The sequence below is a fragment of the Macaca thibetana genome, chromosome 5, assembly GCF_024542745.1.
Source record: "Macaca thibetana thibetana isolate TM-01 chromosome 5, ASM2454274v1, whole genome shotgun sequence".
Classification (NCBI taxonomy): Eukaryota; Metazoa; Chordata; class Mammalia; order Primates; family Cercopithecidae; genus Macaca; species Macaca thibetana.
The window spans coordinates 78,651,842-78,678,391 of record NC_065582.1 but is presented as its reverse complement, the minus strand read 5'-3'; positions in this window follow the sequence as shown (position 1 = coordinate 78,678,391).

Below are 26,550 nucleotides of genomic sequence, written 5' to 3'. Positions count from 1 at the left end.
CATCCTGCACTTGTTCAGCAATTCTATATCCTTGCACTAGTATTTAATTAGTTTATGGGAGCAAATCTATCATGTATGTATGTTAACATAATCAGGTATAGCATGAAGGAAAGTGTTGTTCTTAATAAATCTCTTTGCATTGCATTGTATTGTGAAACATTGATTTTTCAGAAGAAAATTATCTTCCAGGAAGAGAAAAAGGGTGGCAAAACTTCAGATCTCCAATTTCCAAATTCCACTACTTCTCTACACCACACAGTATTTTGGCTATGACTTTTACTTTAGCTCTTCAGGCTAAGCTTTCCAGGAGTGGCTTTTTTTGTTTGTTTGATTTTAGCAGTTAGAATATGATGCCATTAGATAACTTTAGATACTTTAAATTGTGTTGTCTAAAAATATTTACCAAATATTTACTGGTGCTTACCATGTATCAACTGCCAGGTGCAGGGGTTAGCTGTAGTTTTTACAAATCAAAGCAAACTGTTGCTTTAAAAACAAATTATCTTTTTCTGTGGAGCCTAATGTGGTAAACAGACAATCTGGAGCAACCTACACCCCACAGGGCTCCAATGCCTATGATTGTGTCTGATGCTGGCTTAGGTACCGTACTAGTCAGAGTTCTCTAGATAAACAGAACTAACAGAGGATCTGTTTCTATGTGTATATGTGTATGTATGTATATCTAGATCTAGTTACCTAGAATTATCTATCTATATAGATTATCTATTGAAAGAAATTTATTTTAAGAAATTGGCTCACAGAATTATGGAAGTTGGTGAGTCCAAAATCTGTAGAGTAGGCTGGCAGCCCAATGACCCAGGGAAGAGCAAATATTGCAGTTCAATTCCAAAGGCTGTCTGCTGGCAGAATTCATTCTTGTCTGGGGAAGGCCAGTCTTTGCTCTGTGAAGGCCTGCAATTGGTTAGATGAGGCCCACCCACATTATAGAGGGCAATCTGTTTTACTCAAAGTCTATCAATTTAAATGTTGATCTCATCCAAAAAATGCCCTCACAGAAACATCCAAGATAATGTTTGACCAAATATCTGGGCACTGTGGCCCAGTCAAGTTGACACATAAAATTACCCATCTCAGGTAGCATATTTTACATAAAGATAATAACGACAAATACTATATAGTACTTATTAACATGATAGGCCCTGTTTTAAACACTTCATATGTTAACTGATTTATTTATTTACTGTTTTGTTTTTTTAATTCTTTAAACTTTTATTTTGGCTTCAGGGGTACATATGCAGGTTTGTTATATAGGTAAGCTTGTGTCACGGGCGTTTGTTGTACAGATTATTTTGTCACTCGGGTATTAAGCCTAGTACCCAAGAATTATCTTTTCTCCTCCTCTCCCTCTTTCCACCCTCCACCCTCAAGCAGACACCAGTGTGTGTTCTTCTTTATGTGTCCATGTGTTCTCATTACTTAGTTCCCACTTATAAGTGAGAACATGCGGTCTTTGGTTTTCTGTCCCTGCGTTACTTTGCTAAGGATAACGGCCTCTAGCTCCATCCATGTTCCCACAAAGGACATGATCTCATTCTCTTTTATGGCTGCATCATATTCCATGGTGTATATGTAACAAATTTTCATTATCCAATCTGCCATTGATGAGTGTTTAGGTTGGTTCCATGCCTTTGCCTTTCTGAATAGTGTTGCAGTGAACAAATGCATGCATATGTCTTTATGATAGAATGATTTATATTCCTTTGGGTGTATACCTAATAATGGGATTTCTGGGTTGAATGGTAGCTCTGTTTTTGGCTCTTTGAGGAATCGCCACATTGCTTTCCACAATGGCTGAATTAATTTACACTCCCACCAACAGTGTATAAGCATCTCCTTTTCTCTGCAACCTTGCCAGCATCTCCTTCCACTCCTTATTTTTCCTTTTCTTGTGCAGGGATGGAAGCTTCCTTGTGCCTGGTGGCTGATGGCCAAGGCCAAGCCCAAAGACCACTGCAGCCCAGTCCTCAGGAAATGAAGTCCATCTCTGCAGCACCGGAGGAGGGCAAGAGAAGCAGTTGGTGGGTGCCGTTTATTCTGGCCTCAGTCCTGGAAGAGCCACAATCTTGGCTGCTCCAGGTAGCAGGCACAGCCCCCTATGTAAACTAATTTATTTTTCACTATAATCCTTTAAGAGACTATTATTATTCTCATTTCACAGGTGAGAACACTGACGCAGGAAGAGATTAATAACTCATCTATGGTCCATCCGTAGCTAGGATGTGGCAGAACAAGGCAGTTGTGTTTATAACCATTACGCTATATTGCAGGGTTAAAAAAAAAGGGTTAATAAAAAGATTGTGTGGAGTCTGTTTTTTATTTTTTAATTACAGAAGACTTCTCCATTCAAGCAATGAGATGGCATACGTTGCATCCTTCTCTGCTCAGAGAACATGCTGTTAGGTCTACTCATTAAACATTTCCTACCAATGACTTAGCTGATATGAAATATCAATTTCAAACTTCCTCTGACACACATACTACTATCCCTGAAACTATTTTCACAAAGAAAAATTATTTCACATCCTCAACTGAAATTTTATCAATTTTCATTTTTATTATTTTATCACAATCTGTATTAAGCCTAATATAAATAAATAATATTTGGATAATATTTATTCATTCATCCATTCTAGACTTCAGTGAAAATTTACTGAATATCTCTTATGTGTCAGACACATTAACCTATGGTCAAGTGCTTTATTTAAGCAGTTTGGGAGGCCAAGGCAGGAGGATTGCTTGAGCCCAGGAGTTGGAGACCAGCCTGGGCAGCAAAGTGAGATCTCATCTCCAAAAACAAACAAACAAACAAACAAACAAACAAAAAAATTAGCCAGGTGTGTTGGCATGTGCCTGTGGTCCCAGATACATGAAGCTGAGGCAAGAGGATCGCTTGAGCCTGGGAGGTTGAGGCTGCAGTGAGTGAGCCATGATCGCACCACTGCACTCCAGCCAGGGGGACAGAGAGAGACCTTGTCTCAAATAAATAAACAAATAAAAAGTAAATGAATGAATGAATAAAGAAATACATAAATAATCTCATTGATTTCTTGACACCAGTTCTATGAGATAGGTTGTTTTTAAGTAAACTATCAGTCGGGGCAGTTAGAAACCACACTAGGTTTTTAAATAGAGGGGGTTTAATATAGGGAATTAGTTAAGCAGACATTGAAGTCTGAGAAGCAAATAAAAAGATGACTGAGGTAACCCAGAGAAGGGATTACCATAACCTAAAAGCTTAGAGGAGGAGCTCTACAGAGGCAGGACTCAGACCTCTAGGGACTGAAGAAGCTAGAAGCTTGAATCAAGGCTGCTGTTGGGGAGAGCTGTTTTCAGAGTGACCTGACAGGAACAGCATGCAAACACAAAGGCCTAAGTCACTTTTACCTCCAGCCTTCCAGTCTTCTTTTGTGCTCTCATTATTGGATCCTAATAAGAAATAGCAATTTGCCAACAAATAGGAGGGAGGGACCGGCTGTGGTGGCTCACGCCTGCAATACTAGCACCTTGGGAGGCCGAAGGGGGCGGATCACTTGAGTCCTGTTCAAGACCAGCTTGGGCAACATAATGAAACCTTGTCTCTACAAAAAGTACAAAAATTAGATCAGCTTTGTAGTGCGCACCTGTAGTCCCAACTACTTGGGAAGCTAAGGCAGGAGGATCTCCTGAGCCCAGGAGGTCAAGGCTGCCAGGAGCCATGATCGAGCCACTGCACACCAGCCTGGGTGACAAAGTAAGATCCTGTCTCAAAAATACAAAAACAAAAAAGCCACACACAAAAAAATCCCCACCAAAAACAAAGGAAAAAAAAAAAAGAAGAAGAATAGGAGGGAGGGTTTGGAGCTGAGAGACAACTTAATTATTGGCACACACATATTTTATAAGTGCTCGCAAGAATACACTTTCCTGACATGTAGAACTATGATAAAAATATATTTAAAATAAGCCTTCAGAAATATTCTGTGATGAGTATGTAGAATTACTCAACGCTAATTTATTTAATAGAAATATTTCCCACCACTCTTTTTTATAACTAGACCGTATGATGTTGAAACAGCTATTTACTTTTGCAGAACATAATTTTCCTGTATCAATGTTTGGTTTGGATTTAAAACTTAGTCAAGTAGTTTAGTATCCAGGACGTTTTCATACATTTAAAAGGCACTTTAGCTGATCTTAATGCCAAACTGGAGTAGGGCCATCTTCTTAAAGCTTGGTAAATGAGATAGATTAAGCAGTTTAAGCTGGTGAGAGTTCAAACAGAGAGAAAGAGAGAAAGGGAAATAGTTTTTCTTTGTGTTTTCCCAAAGCATTCTATTCAGTTTTGCTACTTTCATTGTGGTTTTCTTTCTCACTGTTACATGAACACCAGACTTGCACATGATGCTGATGTTCAAGTGGAGCATATACGTGAGTGGGTTGACATTGCTTCTCACTAAATTGTGATCTTATCCAGCTCACCTAACCTATTTAATTGTTAGTTTTCTCATCAGTAAGATGGAAATAATCATATTCTTTACTTAATAAAACAAGTGCTACATGTGAAGTTCTCTGACTCAAATCAAATGCTCAATGAATATTAGCTCTCATATTATTATTATTATTATTATTTTGAGTCAGAGTCTCACTCTTTCACCCAGGCTGGAGTGCAGTGGTACCATTTCGGCTCACTGCAACCTCCACTTCCCTGTCTCAGCCTTCTGAGTAGCTGGGACTACAGGCACACGCCACTATGCCCGGCTATTTTTTGTATTTGTTTGTAGAGATGTGCTTTTGTCATGTTGCCCAGGCTGGCCTCGAACTGGTCTAAACTGATCCTCCAGCCTCGGCTTCCCAAAGTGCTGGGATTACAGATGTAAGCTACCGCACCTGGCCTTATGTTAGTTCTTATGGCTATAATTCCCCTACTCAGTTCTTGGAATTTGATGGCAAGCTGAAAGAGACTGAGATAACAGGCTACTAGGAAAGGACAGGACACCATTTGTCCCAGTCTGTCTCAGGATAGGCTGCTAGGGACAGATGGTGAGGCTTCTGCTGGCAACCAGGATGTGGTAACTGCTGTCCCTGAAACAAGGACAGCAACCAGGAAGTGATAACTGCTCTTCTAAAACCCAAGACACCTGGCTCAGAAGAACAAATATGCATACTATTATGAGGTAGGATATTCAAAGAACATCAGGAAAGCCAATGTAACCTTAGTGGTGTGAGCAAGGAGGAGAGAGGTAGGAGATGAAGTTGGGGAGGTAGCCAGAGGCTTACTGTGTGAGTCCATGTGGATCATGGCAAAGACTTAGAATTTTGTTCAAAGTAGAAAGGAAAGCCATTGGATGGTTTTGAGCAGAATTCTGTTGTGATCCAATTTACATGTTTAAAGAGATAATTTTGATTCCTCTGTGGAGAATGGATTATAGAGGGAAATGTAGGAGCATAAAGACTAGTGAGGAGGCCATAACAGTGATCTGGGAAGAAAATTGTAAGGGCTCGTACTGATGTGGAAGTGGGGTGTGAAAAGTACTTATGTTCATGGTATTCATTGAAGGTAGAGCTTATAGGACTTCCTGTAAGATTAAATTAGCCTTTGAGAGAAAGTGAGAAATCAACGATGATGTTTTATTTCTTTGTCTAAGCAACTGGGTTTATAGAGGTGTCATTAACTGAGATGGGATAGAATATGTGAGGAGCAGATTTGTGTGGAGGAATGTTAGGAATTACGTTTTGGCCATGACATGTTTGACACAGCTGTTAGACATTTACTTAAATAAGATGGAATTTCATTTTTCTCTATTACAAAAGTCTGAAGGTTGACAATTCAAGCCTGGAGAAGCAGCTCTGATCCATTAAGTTGCTAGGGATTTAGGCTGTTTTCAACCAGCTGTTCTGTCATCCCTTGGATATGGTCCTCATGAGCTAAGCTTGAATTCTGATAATTACATCTGTTTCAGGCAACAGGGTACAAGAACTGGGGAGAGGTGGCAAAAGGCATGTGCCAGCTGGTTCTTAAGGAATGTTCTTGGCAGCTGAATATGACACTTAAACTGATATCCTAGTGGCCTTAAGTCAATCACATGGTCACTCCTAGCTGCAAGGGAGGCTGGGAAATGGAGCTTTCATGCTGGGTGTCGTGTGCCCATCTAAAAACCCTACTACCAAAGAGCAAGGGAGGAACAGATACTAGAAGACAATCAACATATTTCTGCCACACTTGGTTTGCCCACTCCTCATTTCTCAGGACCTCCATATCTCAAAATGTACTGGGCATTTTAAGGCTTTGTCTTCTTTGGCTTCTCAGCACATTCGATACTGCTGATAGCTTCTTCCTGAGAACACACCCTTCCTGTGGCTTCTGTGTCACAGCATTTCTGGTTTTGTTTGTTATTGTTTTCTTCATGTTGTTTTTGTACTCCAGGTTGCCCTTTTATCTCCAAAGACTAGTGGAGACTAGTGGAGATAAAAGGGCAACCTGGAGAACAAAAATAACACAGAAGGCAAGCCAATCATAATCCTGAAAGACACAGTCCCAAATGTTGAAATCTTGAAATATCAAAATCCTGAAAATATCATTCTGGAAAAATAATTTTTAAAATGTAAAGATATTTATTTACATTTTTATTTTTTTTAATTTTTTTTAAGCCAGGGTCTCACTCTATCACCCAGGCTGGAGTACGGTGATCGGATCATGGCTTTCTGCAGCCCTGGCCTCCTGGGCTCAAGTGATCCTCCTGCCTCAACCTCCTGAGTAGCTGGGATTACAGGCAGGCATTACCATGCCCACCATGCCCACCATACCATGTTCATGGTATTCATTGAAGGTAGAGCTTATAGGACTTCCTGTAAGATTAAATTAGCCTTTGAGAGAAAGTGAGAAATCAACGATGATGTTTATTTATTAAATTAGCTGGCCTCGAACTCCTCACCACTCTTTTTTATAACTAGATCGTATAATGTTGAAACAGCTATTTACTTTTGGAGAACATAATTTTCCTGTATCAATGTTTGGTTTGGATTTAAAACTTAGTCAAGTAGTTTAGTATCCAGGATGTTTTCATATATTTAAAAGGCACTTTAGCTGATCTTAATGCCAAACTGGAGTAGGGCCATCTTCTTAAAGCTTCACAAATGAAATAGATTAAGCAGTTTAAGCTGGTGAGAGTTCAAACTGAGAGAGAGATTAATTTTTTTAATTTTTGGTAGCGGCAAGGTCTCCCTATATTGCTCAGGCTTATTTACATTTAAAAAGGTAGTTTACTTGAGAAACACGTAAAAACATGACAGAATACTTCATAGGCCACTTTACACAGTAAAATAAGCAATGATAACATACCTATTTTTGCAAGCATAAATACTCATACATACTAAAAACAGTTGTGTGGGTGTAACAGTATGAGTAGATGAAACATTTATGAAGAAACAGGTCAAAAAGGGAAATGAATAAAAGCATGTCACTATGGTTGGTAATTGTGTGCACTCCACTTTATAACTGTGGTCATCTGAAATACGGTGCTAAGCAACCGGAACCTTTGACGGGATCTACCAAAAACTGTAATGGGTCACCACTGCATATAACGTCACCCAGAGAGCTGAGAAATTTTGTCTTTCACAAATGTAGATGATAAAAAAGGACATCTCTTCATTTATTGAGGGAGTTTCAACATTTATATGTACACACACAAGTCAACACTGTGTGTACTTTTGTCAAATCAAATTTGCATAAAATAAATTAGAACTCTCTAAAAATCTCTACACAATTTATACCTCCAACACTGGAAATGATGCCAAGAAAAAATACAGAGCACAGTGAATTGTCAAAAATAATGCTGACAATTTAAAATAGCATGAAAAGCTAAAAAAAAAAAAGAAAACAACAACAATAAAAGAACTAAAAAAACAACATATGAAAAAGTATATTACAGGGATAAGTTATGGGCAATTGCACAGAGATACTCTATAAGGGCTGGCCAGCTTTCACAATCATTAACTGTGTTTTGAAGCCTTGTACCACAATGAATAGCTGCTTTTTCTTTCTTTTAGGACATGGCTTTTCTTGGAGAATATGTTCATATTCATTTTCTATGTGATGATGCTCTTTTTAAAATTTATCTATGATTCCTGTGATTGTGATTTTGGGGATTTTAGACTTTAGGGATTTTGATCTTTTGGGATTTCAACATTTGGGATTGTGGTGTTTGGGACTGTGTCTTTTGAGATTATGATCCAAATCTCATGAAAGGAATGCCCCTCCAGGTGTCAGCCTCCTTTGTGGGTACTTCTCCAGCTCCAGTGCTAGTTTATCTTCTTCTGGCCCCAGCATCTGCCCATTTGGTCCCAGTTCAAGACTAGTTCTTAAGGATCTCACAGACTCTCCTAATTAGAAAGAAGATCTTTGTGCTTCTCTCAAGTCCTAACTGGGTTTATCCATGGCTAAATTTTGATCTAGCAGGGACCAGAGAGTCGACACTAATGATTATAATCCTAGAACAGCCCTCCACACAGGTCAGTGGTGTGGTGTGAGGGGCACTGAAATATGCCCCCTCTGAGGGTCCCTCCTCAATTTGCTTATCACTGAGCTGTAGTTCACGCCTGACTGACCTCTAATTCCCTATTCAAATTTGGCATCGGGGTTAAATGATAAAGATGTAGATATTGTTTGTAAATAGTCCTTGTAAAAATGTATGTTGCCTGAGAAGGGACAGAGACTTCAGGGTTACTTACAAGCCAAAAACTGTGGTTCAATAATGTTCCTTTTGAGTCCCTGACACTGTATGAAATAACGACTTAGGGCAGGATTAGCCCAAGGTAATTTTGTCGCAATAAAGGAACATCATTGGAACCTGCTTTTTTCTTATCGATATTATCAGGACTCATTACGAAATGTCTTCTAATGCCAATAAGAATCCCTTTAAAAGCAGAAAGCTGGATGGCTGCAGGCAAGGCAAATCAACTTTTAAGATCAACAGTCAATTCAAGACAAGTACTGGTGCTTGAAAATAACTACCTTAGAACATAGTGATGTTTGGTACTTGAGATTATTGAGTTATGAACTACTTTTCTTGATTCCCCTGTGGGTTACATTTTTTCCCCTCTAAGCTTTGCTTCTCTGGGACTAATGTCTTCCATCACTATTAAAAGCAGTAGCTCTTCTGCCAGTGGCTACCAAGGCCATGACCTCTAATGCCACCCACTACTTTTGCTCATGGCTGTGCCATGTCTGAAGCCAAGAACACTGATGTTGGTGTAAGGGTGCAACCTTCCGAAGGTGCCAGCCCTCTCTCTGGCCACTGTTCAGACTTCTGTCAGCAGTTTAGCAGCTGTGTTGTGCCTTCAGAATTTGCCAAACAGGACTATGCTTTCGTTTTTGTAACTCCCTCATACGACCATTCAGAGAAATCTGTGCAATTCATTCAGTTATTCAACACATACTTACTGAGCTCCTGCAATGTACACACATTGTTCTAGGTTTAGGGCCACATCAGTGAACAAAATAGATGAAGTCCTTGCTCTCATAAAACCTACATTCTTCTCTGTGGTGGGGGAAATGATTGTAAACATATGACAAATATAGTGCTCAATTTCAATTCCCTTCTCCCTTCAGAAACTTCCTCATTGTTCTTGAATGAAACTTGTGAGTCTTGACGCTTTTTCCTCTAAAGAAAAAATGAGTTTTTCTCAGGATGCTCCTGGACCACTGATATAAATAGACTACTCATGATAGTTTACCCACTCTGAATCCTGGGGTAAACATGATATAAATTAAATTGTGACCCTGGCTATATAACAGACAAAATGAGGGTTTGAAAGAAAAGAAACTTGTTGATAATCTTTTAATTTGTAGAACACATAAACATCACCCAAGGTACAAATACCAGATAAACTTGACAACTTAAAGGTGAAACAACTTTAATTTCTCAAATATAATCTATAACTTAGAGAAGACATTGCTGGTTGTTGCTCCAACAACCTCAACTGTATGGTGTTAGAGCCTTGTTGGGGACATGTGGCAGAATTGCCTTATATTTAGAGTTTGAAACGGAGTCTTTCAAAGATATTTCCTGATAGAATACAACTACTGTATTTAAAAGCCCTAGTTGATGAGACAGCCTCACTTCTTAGAAGATGTAAAAGAACATCTTCTAAAACAGAATTGTCTGAAGTAGAGCACACTTGTTGACAAGGTCAGCAGAACACAGGAAATAGTCTCTATGAGGTATCTTCAGGCCATCATACTAACCTTTACCAATACTTGCTTAGCTGCCAAATACTTACTCTACTTGCCCTTGTGAGGGTTCAGACTGAGATGTCTACAACAGAGAAGGGTGTCTTGTAGGAATGGGCCTTTTGGTACCTGTTGACAGGAACAGGAGGCAGGGGAATTCTGGGCAGAAGAGGGCAGGTCCCTGGCTAGGACCCCACCCTCAAGCTGGACCCTCAGCACAAAGTGAGAACTTCACATCCCGGTTTCCCCACTTGAATGTTGCCTTTCCCAAAACCACCCATGGCCCACCCTGCCCCCGATTCTGTGCCCATAAAAACCCCAGGCTCTGCTGGCAGAGGGAGAAGAAGAGAAGCAGCTGGATGCCGGAGACTACAGTTGGACATCAAGGAGACGCAACTTGACTTCAAAGGAGCAGTTTGACACGATTGCTTTGGAGAGGAGTCTGGCTAAGGACAGCTGGACTTTGGGGGAAGATTACCTTCCCACTCTGTTCCACTCTGTCCCATTTTCAGCTCCCTTTTCCACTGAGAGCCACTTTCATTGGCAATAAAATCCCCCTCATTTACTATCTCTAATTTGTTCGTGTGACCTCATTTCTCCTGGGCGCTGGACATGAACTCGGGTGCAGGTTCAAAAGGCTGTCACACTGACCCCCCACTGAAATGTTAACACTTAAGCTATCCAAGGATGGCAAAGCTAAAAGAGTACTGACTGTAACACTCCTTCTGGGGCTTCAAGGGTCGTGGGCACCCTCCTAGATGCTGCTGCAGATCAAGCACGGAGTGAATTCCTGCTGGTGCCCAAAGCACTCGCCCCGGCTCCTGCACCCGCTCACCTGCATGCTCTCTCCTGTGGAGAGGTTGAGTGCAGTGAGTTCGAGTGAATGGAGTTTGCCTCTGCTGGTGCCTGTGCACTCCAGTTCCTGCCTGCAAAGGGATCAGGGAAAATTTCCTGCTTCACTGTTACAAAAGTCCAGGGAATACCACTGTCTCTCACATCACCTGGTTCAAATTGATCCTTCTGCCTTGGCCTCCCAAAGTGTTCTTAGGAGTGAGCCACCATGCCCAGCCTCCTTTGCCAAACACTTTTAATTTCCATTTCTTGATTTGTTTCTTTCTCTAACACACTATACAGACAATCCCCAAATCTAGCAATAGTTAGTTACACATGATTTTTTGAATTTACAATGATGCAAAAGTCACGTGCATTCAGTATGCTCCTCAATTTATGACGGGTTTACATCCAAATAAACCCATCTTTAAATTGAAAATGTCATAATTCAACTTATCTTATTTTCCATTTACAATGGGTTTATTGGGATGTAGCCCCATCATAAGTCAAGGAACATCTGTATATTTTACTTTAAATCTTGTTTATTGTGTGTCTCTCCCAGGACTTCATGTGACTTTCATGGGCCTTAGGCATGTTGCTTCTGTGGGACCCTTCCTCTATGGAAAAATACTAGAATTTTTATTTGAAGACTGTATTAGTATAAAAACAATTCTAGTCCAGGCTGGATTCATTATTTTATATTCTTTTTTTTCTTCTAATTTTAAATGAAGTTAAAATTAAAACAATTATGTGGGCCCCTGAAAGTATTATAGGTCCTATACATTGTAATTACTCTGCCTAATGAGTAATTCAGCTCCTGAGAGTTCACCACCTGCCTGGGCAACACAGCAAGACCCCCTCTCTGCAAAAAGAAAGTTTTTAAAAAATTATCCAGGTGTGGTGGTGCATGCCTGTAGTCCCAGCTACTCAGGGGACTGAGAGGGATGGATTGCTTGAGCCTGGAGTGTCAAGCCTGCGGTGAGCTGTGATCATGCCACTACCCTGCAATCTGAGTGACAGAGCGAGAACCTGTCTCAAAAATAAAAAAAGTGTTAGGAGAAGGACAGTTGAAGTTTCAGATAGGACACCCCAGGAGCAAGGTTTCCTGAGCAGGGGACTTCTGAGTAAAGAGCTGGAAGAGGCAGGGATATGACGTGTTTGAAATGCAGACAGAGATTGTTCCTGTAAGAAGGATCAGCAGGTGCTTAGGCCCTGAGGCAAGAAGGCACTTGCTATGTGAATGACAGTGAGGAGGCCAGTGTGAACAGAGGGAACAGAAGTAAGAGATGAGGTCAGAGAGTTGACTGGAGGCCAGACCACATGGAATTGTGTAAGGTTACAGGAAGAATTCTGACTTATATTTTGACCTGATTTATATTTTGAAGAGATCTCTCTAGGTGTTGCATTTATTGTGAAGAGAATAAATTGAAGGAGGCACAAGCACAAGGTGAAAGAGCAGTTAAGAGACCACAGTAAAAATCCAAGTGAGTAACAATGGTGACTTGAACCAGTGCAGTTTTAGTGGGAGTGGTGAGAAGTGGATGGATTCTGTAACTATTTTCAATGTAGTGGTCACAGACTTTGCTGATGGGTTGAATGTGTGTTGTGAGAGAAAAGGAAGGGTCAAAGATGAATACAAGTGTTTTGGCCTGAGCAAAAGAATGGGTAGAGTTACCATTGATTGAGCTGGGGAAGACTGAGGGAGGGAGAGAGGGAGGAGTAAGATAGGTTGGATGAGAAGAGCAAGTTCTCAATTAAAAATGCAGATGACCATGCTGTAAAAGCAATTGAAGATATCTTCACTAGAAATATACTTCTGGGAGTCATCAGTTTGATCTCATTCAGTCATCAATTGAATATCATCAGGGGATGGTATTCAGTGCCTTGGGATGGGAAGAGATCACTGAGAGAGTAAGTCCAGAGAGTTGCAATGTCTTTTAAATTTTTGTATGTTCAACAACTAACTCAGTACTTGACTTTCAATACATATTACTAATTGAATGAAGATGTTTGTACTTGTCCCCCTAGGAGAAAGCTATGCACCATACTTGCCAAACTAGTTACTGAGGAAATATTAAGACCTCCTTGTTATATACACGTAGCTCCCTGATATTGTTCTTAGGACATTTATTTCACTTTGCACTTCTGTGTTTATCTGGGTGATTATTGAAGTTCTGGCTCTCCACCTAAGCCTTCTGAGGTTAAAGACCACACCTGCTATTCTCCTTCCCCCGGCATCCAGCACGGTGTCTAAAATGTAATGGCTAATTTGTTGAGCAAAAAAAAAAAAAAAAAGGAAAATACTTTTTTATACTAAAGTCATTTTATTTGGACTTATCTATTGAATAAACTTGCTTGGACTCTTAAAGTCTATTTAAAAAAAAATCTAATGGGGAAAAACACAATAACCTAAATCTTCATTTTCAACTAGAAGCATTAAGTTGATACTCCTTCCTTATCTGCTCATCTGCCCATCCCAATCATCAATAGATAGAGAGTTCACCACATACTCTCCTTACAAAGTCTGTGTATAACCTCACACCCTCCCCAGACACTGTTTCAGTTGCCCACTACCGCATCATCTGATTGGTACTCATGACAAAACTCATCTGCTATCCTTTATCTAAATCACATCAGGTGACCTCAAATCAGCTGTATGCCTCCACTGGGCTAAATCCATAAAAATAATATCATATTTATGGATATTATATCTGCAAAATCAACATGGCTAATTAGCACCCACATCCAGCAACTTCTTGTTGTTCTTGCCGAAAGGCAAGAACATTGCTTTGCTATCATTGGGCCAGCTGTCACTTAGTAATAGTTGGTCTATGATGCTACTGCAGCATGTGCTTCCCAGCTCTCCCTCCCCACAAATAAAACCCACTACTTAGTGAAGCGTTCTTTGGTGTCTAACTTTTATAGTTCAGAATTTCTCTCGAGTCCTAGAATGTTATTACATTTCAAAAAAAGAAACCATTCTTTCTGAGATGTCTGTATATTTCTCTGATATCACGATTTAATATAGTGTTAGCTCTCAGAAGTTTTTAACCCAAACTAGCAAGGGTATTGGTGGTCCATTGCAACCCCTAAACTATAGGATCCCGTGTAGCCTCCATTCAATTCAAACGATTCTAGCCCTGAGAAATCAAATAAGGAGACTAGAATTTGGATGAGTTTGAGTGCTCCACAGTGCAAGGCTTCACAGGTTGGGAGAATCTGATTTGAAAAGCATGTATCGGTGGAGGATGCTAGTGGTGCTTTTGAGGTCTGGTCAAGCAAAAGATGGTGTGAGGCCCCAGGTTCTGGAGCAACGTGTGCTTGTTGTTTTCGTTATTTTAATTACTACTGATTGTGCATTTTCTTTGTGCTTAATAACTGTATAGATTTTATCATTCAATTCCCTCACAGATCCTACAATGCAGGTATTATCATTGTTTCCCATTTTACGGATGAGGAAACTGGGCACTAAGTTATATACTTCAAAAAGTCTCATAGCTAGCAGATGGTAAAACCAATATTTGAACCCGTATATCAGAATTTGTCTACTTAACTGTTTCCTTATTTTTACCTCTTGTAGTACCAAAGAGACTTGTTACTGAAGCCATACCTTAGGGCATAAGGATTGGAAAAGACTTGAAAGGTACGCAATTCCGGTTTTCCTATTTTTATCTGAGGCTAGTCTTACAATCCCAGATAAAAGGAAAGAACTGAACTATCTTGATTACTGCTGTTTCCAATGCCTAGGCAATATTTGGTGCACAGGTGCTAGACAAATATTAGTGGAGGGAATACATGATTTGGAATCAGAAGTTCAAAGTCATCATCACATAGTCCTTTTTCCTAGCACCCATATTTCCATAGGATTTTAAATAAAGACTTTCATGAGGTTTTTAAAAAGAAATGGCATTCAGTGGCTATCTGTGGTTCTTTTATGTCATGGTGCTCACAGTGGATCTTTGCAGAGCACACTGTCAGAGGACCCCTGTTTATCAATTTTTTTTTTTTTTTTTTTTTTTTTGAGACTGAGTCTCGCTCTGTCGCCCAGGCTGGAGTGCAGTGGCCGGATCTCCGCTCACTGCAAGCTCCGCCTCCCGGGTTCACGCCATTCTCCTGCCTCAGCCTCCCGAGTAGCTGGGACTACAGGCGCCCGCCACCACGCCCAGCTGATTTTCTTTTTTTGTATGTTTAGTAGATACGGAGTTTCACCGTGTTAGCCAGGATGGTCTCGATCTCATGACCTCGTGATCCACCCGCCTCGGCCTCCCAAAGTGCTGGGATTACAGGTGTGAGCCACCGCGCCCGGCCTCAACTTTTTTTTTTTTAGAGTCTTGCTCCTGTCACCCAGACTGGAATGCAGTTGCATGATCATAGATCACTACACACTCAAAACTCCTGGGCTCAAGTGATCCTTCCGCCTAAGCCTCCCAAGTAGCTAGGACTAGAGTTATATGCCACCACATGTGGCTTGTTTATTAACTTCTTGAGTGATCCGTGTGATTTTAATTGGAAAAGTTCCCTTTGCTTTCTATTCTAAACTTCAGCGCAGTACACCGATGATGTTTAAACAGCTGCTAGTTTCCACTCTAGAGGAGTCTACTTTTCAAGGATGAGCAGGAGAGTGCCAGTAAGTAGGGCTGAGGCAGGGTTCCTGGAGCAAGGTGTGAGCCTCAGCTTATTCTTATGAGATGTGTCAGGTGAATCACAGGGCTGTCATGGAACTCGTTGCTCATCTATGCTCCTGAGAGTTTAGAAGATGTCCTCCATATCGTTAGTTACAGGACCTATCTGTATATAATTACTTCCTGGTTTTGACTTAGATGACCCAAATGACCAAAATCTTCTGTCATGATCAGGCTTTCTTCCAGTGTTTCAGTCAGTTTTGCTGATAGGCGATATTTAGATAAGCCTTTTAAAAACAGTCATCTTACCTAACTTTTAAGCTCTGTGCTACCTGAATATACATCTAGCCCATCCCTTGTATTAGTTTACTACTGGGCAAATATTCATAAAAGAATGAAAAACAGTTCTATATTCTACTATTGAAAACCATACTTGAAGCTAACCCCATATCCTTGATTGTCCATTCCCCTGTCCTGATGGATCTCTTTCCTATCTTCCCTTATTTACCAGAAAAACCCCCTAGAGTAATGGTTTTCAACTGGAGGTAATTTTGCCACCAGAGGACATTTGGCAATGTCTGGAGACATTTTTGGTTGCCACAACTTGGAGGATGCTATGGGAATCTACTAGGCAGAGACCAGGGATGCTGCTAAACATCCTTCAATACACAGGGCAGTCCCACACAAAAATGATCCTTCTCAAAATGTCAACAGTGCTGCTGTTGAGAAATTTCACTCTAGATTATGGGGGATGTTAATATCATGGGGATCCCAATAAGGACATCTCTTGTTTACACTTATCAAATTTAATTTTATTGACATTAAAATAATAAACCTGGTATTCATAAGTAGGTAGAGGAAAACACATGCTCTTAACAGAAATGATAAAGAAGCACCAACTTCATGCTAGCCACTCTGTTGGGTCCTTTATGTGTATCTTCATCTCATCCTTACAATTCTATGAAAGAAGTATTGCTCTTTCTCCTGTTTTACAGGAAGGTAACTGCAGTTCATAGGTGAACAAATGTGCTTAAGGCCACATGAATACAAAGGAGTAGAGCCAGGATTTGGATCCTAGTATGACTACAAAGTCCACGTTCTTTCCACTATAGCTTCAGAACGATCTTTTCCGATTCAGAAGGAGAGCACAGAAATAAAATTCTCAAAAGTTTCAATCTGATCTTCGATGACTTTTCTAGTTTTCTTTCAATTAATTCACTTGACCAGAAATTCCTGTTCCACAGCTAGTCAGGCAGAGCAGCCCATCCCCTGACTCATCTCCACAGTTTGCAGCCTGCTGTCTCCAGTTTGCCTCTCAAGCACAGTCCTCCCATGCATGGGAAAGCTGTGGTGCACTGGACACAACACATTGTTCTTGTGGTTTGCGGCCAAACTCCCTCACTGAGCCTCCTTTTTAACTGTTTCCTGGCTCGTTTGTGAATGACTTTGTGGCCTTTTTCCCCAGAAAATATCAAAGACTATCATTTTGACATTCCCTGGTGAAGGCAGTGGCCTTTTTTCAATTTTCTCACTTATCTAATATTGTTGGGATAATGTTCAGCCAAGCCTACCCACCCCATTTCAGAATATCTGCTTAGCTAGGTCTAAATATGTATATAAAACTTCTGAGTCACTTTAATACTGTACCATAAGGATGTATACTCTTTTACACTATTATAAATATTTCTTCTGGTTTTCTCAGTATGAGTAGCCAGGGCTAATACTTCGGGGAGATCTTTCTCTTCTCCTTAAACTAAAATCATGATTCTTGGGCTGTGGGGCCTTGAAGATGATGAAATGAAGTTCATTAAATTATCTAACTGTGACCTCCTAAGAACAAAAGATTGACTACTTGGCAAAACAATTTAATTGAAATCCTCATCCACATCTCAAAATAAATTTCACTAAGCGTGATGTAAAGAAATAAAACATTCTTTTTTTTTTTTTTTTTGAGATGGACTTTCATTCTTCTTGCCCAGGCTGGAGTGCAATGGCATAATCTTGGCTCACTGAAACCTCTGTCTCCTGGGCTCAAGTGATTCTCTTGTCTTAGTCTCCCTAGTAGCTGGATTACAGGCAGATGCCATGATGCCCAGCTAATTTTTGTATTTTTAGTACAGACAGGGTTTCACCATGTTGGTCAAGGCTGGTTTCAAACTCCTGACCTCAGGTGATCCACCTGCCGAGACCCCCCAAAGTGCTGGGATTATAGGCATGAGCCACCACACTTGGCCAACATTCTTAAAACTAGACGAAAATATGGTTGAGTATTCATTTTATCTCTAGATGAAGAAAGACTTTTATGTACAAAAGCAATGAAAATATTCTCAAAGGAATAGAGCAATAAGTTGAAGAACCAAAGCATAGTACACCTTTCTTTATCAAAAATTAGAAATAAAACTAGAAGTCAGACATGGAGGTAGAGATTGAAAGGGGGAAGGGGAGGTGTCTGGGCCTAGGATGCTGATAGTGCTGTGTTTGTTGATCTGGGTTTGATCACATGATAGCTATACTTCTCACTGAACAGTACACTTATTTTATATTCATCCATACCTATATAGTCAATAAAAAGTCAAAGGCAAACAGGTAAAAATATATTTCATGGGTATGACAGATAAATGTAAAATAATAATGAAACTGCAATAATAAAAAAATTGACCATGGAAAACATAAATGACTAATAAACACAAAAACAGTTTAAAATGTAATCATTTTTTAAAATAAAAGCAATGCATGCATATGATTAAAAACTCAACAATGCAGAATAACAGAAGGAAAATTAAATTTACCTCATTCTTCCTTGACTCAGTTTTGCTCTTCTGGAAGAAATCACTGTGAACAGGTTCTTCTTCATTCTTCCAGAAAACTTCTATGTATATTAATAATGGAATTATACTATGGTAATGTTCATATTATTATCCTTCCTGAAAATGTCTATGCATACACATATATATTTAAACGAAATGAAATCATACTGTACTGCATATTCAATTACTTTTTTTTAGCTGAACAATGTCTTCTGAAGGTTGTTGCTTATTAGCACATGCAATTCTACCTCAATTTTTTTATGGCTTCAGATTATTCCAGTGTATCATGGTCTAGTTAACTATTTCTCTATTAATGCACATTTAGGCTGGTTTTTGTTTTTATTTGCAATATAAGCAATATAAGCAATGTTGCAATTAAAATTTCTACATTTGTCTTTGGATATTCATTTTAAAAATTGTCAGAAAAATTCTTAGAAATGGAATTGCTGAGTCAAAGGGAGTTATATGTATATACACATACACACCTTTTGCATTTTGCAAAATATTTTTCAAATTGCTTTCCATTACAATTATTTGTCAGTTAAAAAAATTTAAAAAGACAGGAAAAAATTGTTTTCTAAGGAGTTTGCTCCAAAATTTTGTTCTGCAAAAGTGTTGTCTTCCCATACCTTTCCAAATATTAGGTATCTGCAATTTTATTATTTATTTACATATTTTTATTTTTTAGAGATGAGGATCTCACTCTGTCACCCAGGCTAGAGTGCAGGCTAAATTTTTTTTAAAAAATTTTTTGTAGAGACACGGTTTTGCTATATTGATCAAGCTGGTCTGAAACTCCAGGCCAGAGGCAATTCTTCTGACTTAGTCTTCTGAGTTGCTGGGATTATGGGCATGAGCCACTATGCCCGGCTTAATTTTATCAATCTTTGACAGTCTAGTAGGTTAAACATGGCTTTTTATTTTAATTTGCATTTTGTAATTATATGCAAAGTTGAGCATTTATGAAGAAATATTTAACCTCAGAACTTGAGCAGAGGGAGGAGGTTGTCCATGATGGAGTGGGGTGGGGAGAGAAGAGGGAGCAGCATTGAATGGAGCCCAACTGGGTACATCACTGACATACGGGAAGTATTTAAAGCCACAGTGGATGAGAGGACCATGGTGAGAGAAGAAGAGAGAAAAGGCCGAGGATGGAATCTGCCTTTGGTTTTAACCTGACCACAGCTTCTCTAAAACCAAGATATCCATTTCTTTCTTATCCTCACTAAGACCTCCCAACTCACCTAATTTTCTGACAAATGACCTGCCAATAATGTTTGGGGCTATTTCATAGGTGATGGGGGTCAGTTCATAGGTTTGACCTTTGCTTTAGGAGCAAGGAATTGCTAACATTCTCCTTTCAGGTCCCTAGTGGTTTTGATTCCATTTGATTTCTGGCTCAACAGCTACGGCCTTGTAGAGAGGCCCTCACCTCTCCCCTCATACTTATCTGCATCCCTTTGAATTTTCCCAGCCTCTCGGAGCAGCTCTGTGGCTGAGAAACAAAGCTGGTGGATATTCTCACCAGTTCCACAGCCTGTTGCCAGAGGACTGCTCTAATTTGGTATCTGGCTCCAGCTCACCATCCTCTGACCTGCTTGGATTCAGCTGGGACTCTGATTTCCTTGGTTCTACATAGGCTATTGCTACCACTCTGGCTCTGAGTGGAGCTTCCTCAATCTGCCTCTCACCCTCCTACTGCTGCCGAAGGAGATATTTCTGAAAATGTGCTGCAGATGTGAATATTTTCTGCAAGTGCCTGTGGCTGACCCAGGCTACTGACGCAGTCGGCCTGCTCAGTACTGCTTCTCTGGAACAAACCCTTGACCCCTCTTCCTTTCTCTCAACTTGGACGTTCAGCCCTTTCTATCCCACTTTATCCTGAAGCTCTGCTTGGCTGGCTTAGCTGTTAAATTTTTTTTTTTTTTTTTAATTCCATAGCTTTAACTCTTCTAAGAATTCTGCCATTGTCTCTTTTGATGATTAAGTCCTCTCCACCAATGCAGTCCCCTAGGAAGGGAGGGGTTCAGGAAAGAGGAGAAGAAAACAGAAGAAAATCAACACGAATTAAGCAAAGATTCTGTGCCAAGCACCAAAGCTAAGGTGCTTCACACGTTATCTCTTTAATCTCAAAACTTTGAGAATGGGTCATTGTTAGCTCATTTTTCAAACAGGAAAATGAAAGATTTGAAAGGTAAAATTATTGGACTCTAATCATTCAATAGAAAGAACTGAAACTCAGCTAATATAAATGTACAGGCTGTTCTATATTTAGTGTGTGAGGAAGCTTCATTTTCCTTAAGTTGGACGATATATTTCTATTATGGCAGACCAAAACCCCGGTGGATGCTTCGGTTTTGTTTGTTTTTGCTTCTGTAACCATGTCAGATTATAAAAGTGCTTGGATTTTGTGAAGTCCCTTAAAACATTTTTATATGAGTGGAATCATCCTGAGAGTACTGTTTTTCAGCATTAACCTATTGCATTAGTTGCCGGCTAACGCCATAGGTGTTCTTCCACATGGGCATTTGCATAGCGGCCTGTATCCACTCTGTACTTGCTGCATTTGGACTTTACATTTATCTGCATCACAACCATTTTATTAGCTTATGCTCTGAAAATTTATTGTCTTTGGGACTTTTTTTCTTAAAAAATTTCAAAAGTTTTAAAATGGCAATATAATTTGCTAAGCAAATTTAACATTTTAGGGTAGTTTCATTTTGGATAGGCTCTAATTATGGATGAGATTAAGCATCTTTTGACTATTATGTAAAAGCCGTTTGTAGGTCCCTCTTGTGAAAGATACTCATTTTCTTTGTTCATTTTTCTAGTGGATCATTGGTCTATTCTTACTGATTCACAGAAATTCTCCATGTATATATTGAGGAAATTCGCACTTGTGATAAGTGTAGTAAACATTTCTCCCAGCTTGTTGTTTGTGTGTTGAACTTTATATTTTAGGATACACAGAACTTTCTGTTTTTATGTTGTCCAATTTATCATTGTTTTGAGAGTTTTATAACAAACTTAAAAAGCATTTTCTCTACTTAAAACTGTAAGGAGATCTTTTCATGTTTTCCTCTAGTATTTTTACACATTTCTTTTAAAACTATCATCATTTTGTCATGATTTTGTGATAGGCTCTTAATGAATCTCCCTGCCTACAATTTCAGGAGCCCTTGAATCCATCTTTCCCCTAGTGGCCACCATGATCTTTAAAATGCAAGTTGGATCCTGTTACTTTTCTGTTCAGAATAGTTCATGGTTTTCATTACCCACAGATTAAGACCAGCTCCTTAACATGGTGCACCCAATAATATGTTTGTTATTGTTTCTCCTCTGTTCTCTCTTACTTTGATGACTATTCACAAAATGCTCCTTTTGTCTGGAAGCTTCAGCTATATGCCATCACAAGTTCCATCTTCTTGGAAAACCCTTGTAAATCCACCACTGTTAGGCTTAGCCATCATCTCCTTGATGAAGCCTATCCCTGACCTCTGCCCAAGGTAAGTCTTTCCTTGTCTGAGCTCCAGAACTCTGTATGTACTTCTATTGTATGTTCCTCATGTGGTGGCGTTGGCTGGTTTACTTTTCTTCTCTATCATCAGGGCAGGGCTGTGTTTTATTAATATTTGCACTCCCAGGGCATGCACAGATTGTGGAACATAGCAACAACTCAACGGTGGTTTGCTGGAATGAATGAGGTTCCCTGGTTTGTTTCAGTATTATTCAGAGTAGAATTAGGAAACACTTACATCAGAATAAACTAGGGTACTTATTTTGAAAAATGGAAATTATTGGACGCACCCTAGATATACCACATCAGACTCTCTAGGGAATGAAGCTCAGGAATCCTCATTTTTTTTTTTTTACTAAACTCCACACATGATTTTTATACATACTAAAGTTTGAAAACTACTGTTACTGCTTATGCCTACAAAGGGCTTTTAAACATGACACCTTAGAATGGAGGACCATTTGGAGAGAAGTACTAAGTATTAAGGTACAAGGGAAGTGAAATAAATTTATGGTATGTCCATAAAATGGAATATTACGCATGTGTTAGAATCTATAAGCTAGATATATTCTCTCTTATGAACGTTCTCCAAGAGCTGCTGTTAATTGACACACACACACACACAAAAAGAAGGAAAAAACAGGACCATATGCTTATACGTACGCTCAGAAAACCTTCTGGAAGATTACATAGAGAACTGTTAAAAATGCTTATCCCTGGGGAGTGAGATTGGGGTGGCTGGAAAGTTGTAAGCTTGTGTTGTTATCTGTGCTATTGTATACTGTTTAAACTTTTTCACGTACCTACTTCACTTTTATTTTATTTATTTATTTATTTTTTGGATAGGGAGTCTCGCGCTGTCACCCAGGCTGGAGTGCAGTAGCACGATCTCAGCTCACTGCAAGCTCTGCCTCCCGGGTTCACGCCATTCTCCTGCCTCAGTCTCCCAAGTAGCTGGGACACAGGCCCGCCACCAAGCCTGGCTAATTTTTTTTGGTATTTTTCGTAGAGATGGGGTTTCACCATGTTAGCCAGGATAGTCTCGATCTCCTGACCTCGTGATCCACCTGCCTCAGCCTCCCAAAGTGCTGGGATTACAGGCGTGAGCCACCACGGCCGGCCTTCACTTTTATATTATTTAAACTTAAACTCTTTCTTGTTGTATCACATATTAAAGCAATGAAGTAAAAAAGTAATAAGGTAATAAGTTGCTTTTCTATATCTAATTTTACAATGTAAGAGAAGATAATAAAATTTTTATGTATCTTCAAAGTTGGCAAACAAGTAATTCAGTGAAGGAAGTTCAGGCTGTGGAAATCCAAATACCTAGGTTTTTTTAAAAAAAGATTGACATGAAATTCACATGACGTAAGTGTAACCATTTTATTTTATTTTATTTTTTTAGAGATGGGCGTCTTGCTATGTTGCCTAGTCTGGAGTATAGTGGTTATTTACAGACACAGTCATAGCCTCAGCCTTCCAAGTAGCTGGTACTACAGGTGCGGCCACCATGCCTCACTAAGCTGAACCATTTTAAAGTAAGCAATTCAGTTCATGTTACGCAACCAACACCTTTATCTAGTTCCAAAATATTTTCATCACCAGTTTCATTATCAGCAATTTTATGGGCAGCTAACAATCTGTGTTCTGTCTCTATGGATTTACCTATCCTGAGTATTCATGTGCATGGAATAATTTAATGTGACCCCTTGTGTCTGGCGTCTTTCACTTAGCATAATGTTTTCGAGGGTCATCCACATTATAGCATGTCCCAGCACTTTATTCCTTTTTTGATGAGTTATATTCTATTGTACAAGACTATTGTATAAGACTTGGTTTTGAGACCAGACTCCACTTAGTTCTTGCCTTGAGGTGGACAAGACACTAACCTTTCTGAACATCAATTTCCTGAACTCTAAAATGGGGATGGGAATAAGAATTTGGTTATCTGTGTCACAAAATCATGTGTATATGAAATGGGGGACTGAACATGAAAGTGCCTGCTACATGATCAGGCCAAACAGAATGTGCTGGACCCAGATCCAGACCCAGACCCACACCCAGACCCAACCACCGGAGTGGAGCTGGAGGGAAGAGCTGCAGGCAGCAGCCCCGGCTGCAGGCTACAGAAAGAACTCTAGCCAGAAGGGAGCGAAGCACTGAGGGTGGTAATCTATGCAAATTGTCAGCAAGAGAGAAGCTTGTCAAGAGAGAAAGTCAGTGTCTCCTTGATGGCTGGAACTCAGCCTCATGGCATCTAGGGATCTCCAAAATCTGAGATTTCTGTGAGGAAACAGTTCCCTTTGGGGGTTAGGGACCGGTTTGTTATCTCAGTGAGGACAGGCAAGAGTGGTCATCCAAGTCGGAATTCTGACTCTAGGGAAGCCGACTAGCAATAGGTATCCAGACTTGAGGGAATGAAGTGGACCTCAGCAATTAGAATAGGGGTCCCAAGTCAGTCTGGCCCTAAGACGGACTTATGCTGCATTGTTGAACGAGGGTTTACTTTCCATCCAGGGGCAAGATTGATCCCAAAGACTCCCACCTTAGGAGGGAAAGGGGAGCCATGGGTGGTGAGGCAACGAAATACATAAATGACATTTTGCAGATATTCAAGTGATATGTGGTCATGGCTTTATTTCTCTTCCTCATAATTCCATATGTTATAGAATTGATTCATATAACAACCTATATATTGTAAGTTGGTACAAAAGTAATTGTGGTTTTGCATTGTTGAAATTTGCCATTTGATACTGAAATACATTCTTAAGTAAATGTGGCTATGTTATACATCATTCTAATGCATATTTCTCATTTTTTTTTGCTAATGACTTATTACTTGCTGTTTATTTTATATTTATTTTAGACTATGGAAATAATGTTAGACAAAAAGCAAATTCAAATGATTTTCTTATTCAAATTTAAAATGAGTCATAAAGCAACAGAAACAACTCACAACATCAACAATGCATTTGGCCCAGGAACTGCTAATGAACAAATGTACAGTGCAGTGGTGGTTCAAGAAGTTTTGCAAAGCGGAAGAGAGCCTTGAAGATGAGGAGCATAGTGACCAGCCATTGGAAGTTGACAACGACCAACTGAGAGCACTCATGGAAGCTGATTCTCTTACAACCACATGAGAAGTTGCCCAAGAACTCAACGTCAACCATTCTATGCTTGTTCATCATTGAAGCAAATGGAAAGGCAAAGAAGCTCGATAAATGGGTGCCTCATGAGCTGAGCAAACAAAACAAAATCATCATTTTGAAGTGTCATCTTCTCTTAGTCTACACAACAACAACGAACCATTTCTCCATTGGATTGTGCAATGAAAAGTTAATTTTATATGACAGCCAGCGATGACCAGCTCAGTGGTTGGACCAAGAAAGTAAGTCCAAAGTCCCAAAGCCAAACTTGTACCAAAAAAAGGTCATGGTCACTGTTTGGTGATCTGCTGCCAATTATGATCCACTACAGCTTTCTGAATCCCAGTGAAACCATTACATCTGAGAAGCATGCTCAGCAAATCGATGAGATGCACCAAAAACTGCAATGCCTGCAGCCAGCATTGGTCAACGGAAAGGGCCCAATTCACCACGACAATGTTTGATGGCACATCTCACAACCAATGCTTCAAAAGTTGAATGAATTGGGTACCAAGTTTTGCCTCATCCACCAAATTCACTTGACCTCTCGCCAACCAACTACCACTTCTTCAAGCATCTCAACAACTTTTTGCAGGGAAAATGCTTCCACAACCAGCAGGATGCAAAAAATGCTTTCCAAGAGTTTGTCGAATCCCAAAGTTCAAATTTTTATACTACAGTAATAAACAAACTTATTTCTTGTTGGCAAAAATGTGTTGATTTTAATGGTTCCTATTTTGAGTAATAAAGATGCGTTTGAGCCTAGTTATAACAATTTAAAATTCACGGTCCAAAACTGCAATTACTTTTGCAGCAACCTTAGATAGTGACTCCATAACATAACAATAGGCAGTTCAGTCATCAAGAGTAGGTTAAACTGGTTATTCAAAAAAACAAATTTAAGTATTTTTCCATTTTTCAGCTAGCACTTTTATAAGTACAATCATATAATATAAATTATTTTAACAAAATAATTACATAATTATAATTATATTATTTATATAATATTTATATATCATATAAAAATTATAATTTAATAATAAAAGCCTGTAATTCTTTTAGATCATCTAACAGCTTATGTGATTTGAGAATAGCAATGATTTGTACCGATTCCCCAAAATTCACAAACTCATCATCAGAAGGGGGAGAAGTTGGATGAAAAGGAGGTACTGACTTGTTTGAGAATCATGTGATGAATAGCTCCTATGCTTCCAGGATTACTCTTCTGTCACTGGATGATATGTCTGCAATGGAATTTGCTGACAAAGGACAACTTTGCTTTTATGTGCCTTTGCTTATGGGATGGTTAATAATCTCCTGTGCCTGCCTCCTCATTCAGCTGTTATAAGACTGCTCAGGGGACTCTGAAACAGAAGGCCTCTGTGCTCCCCTCTGTTTA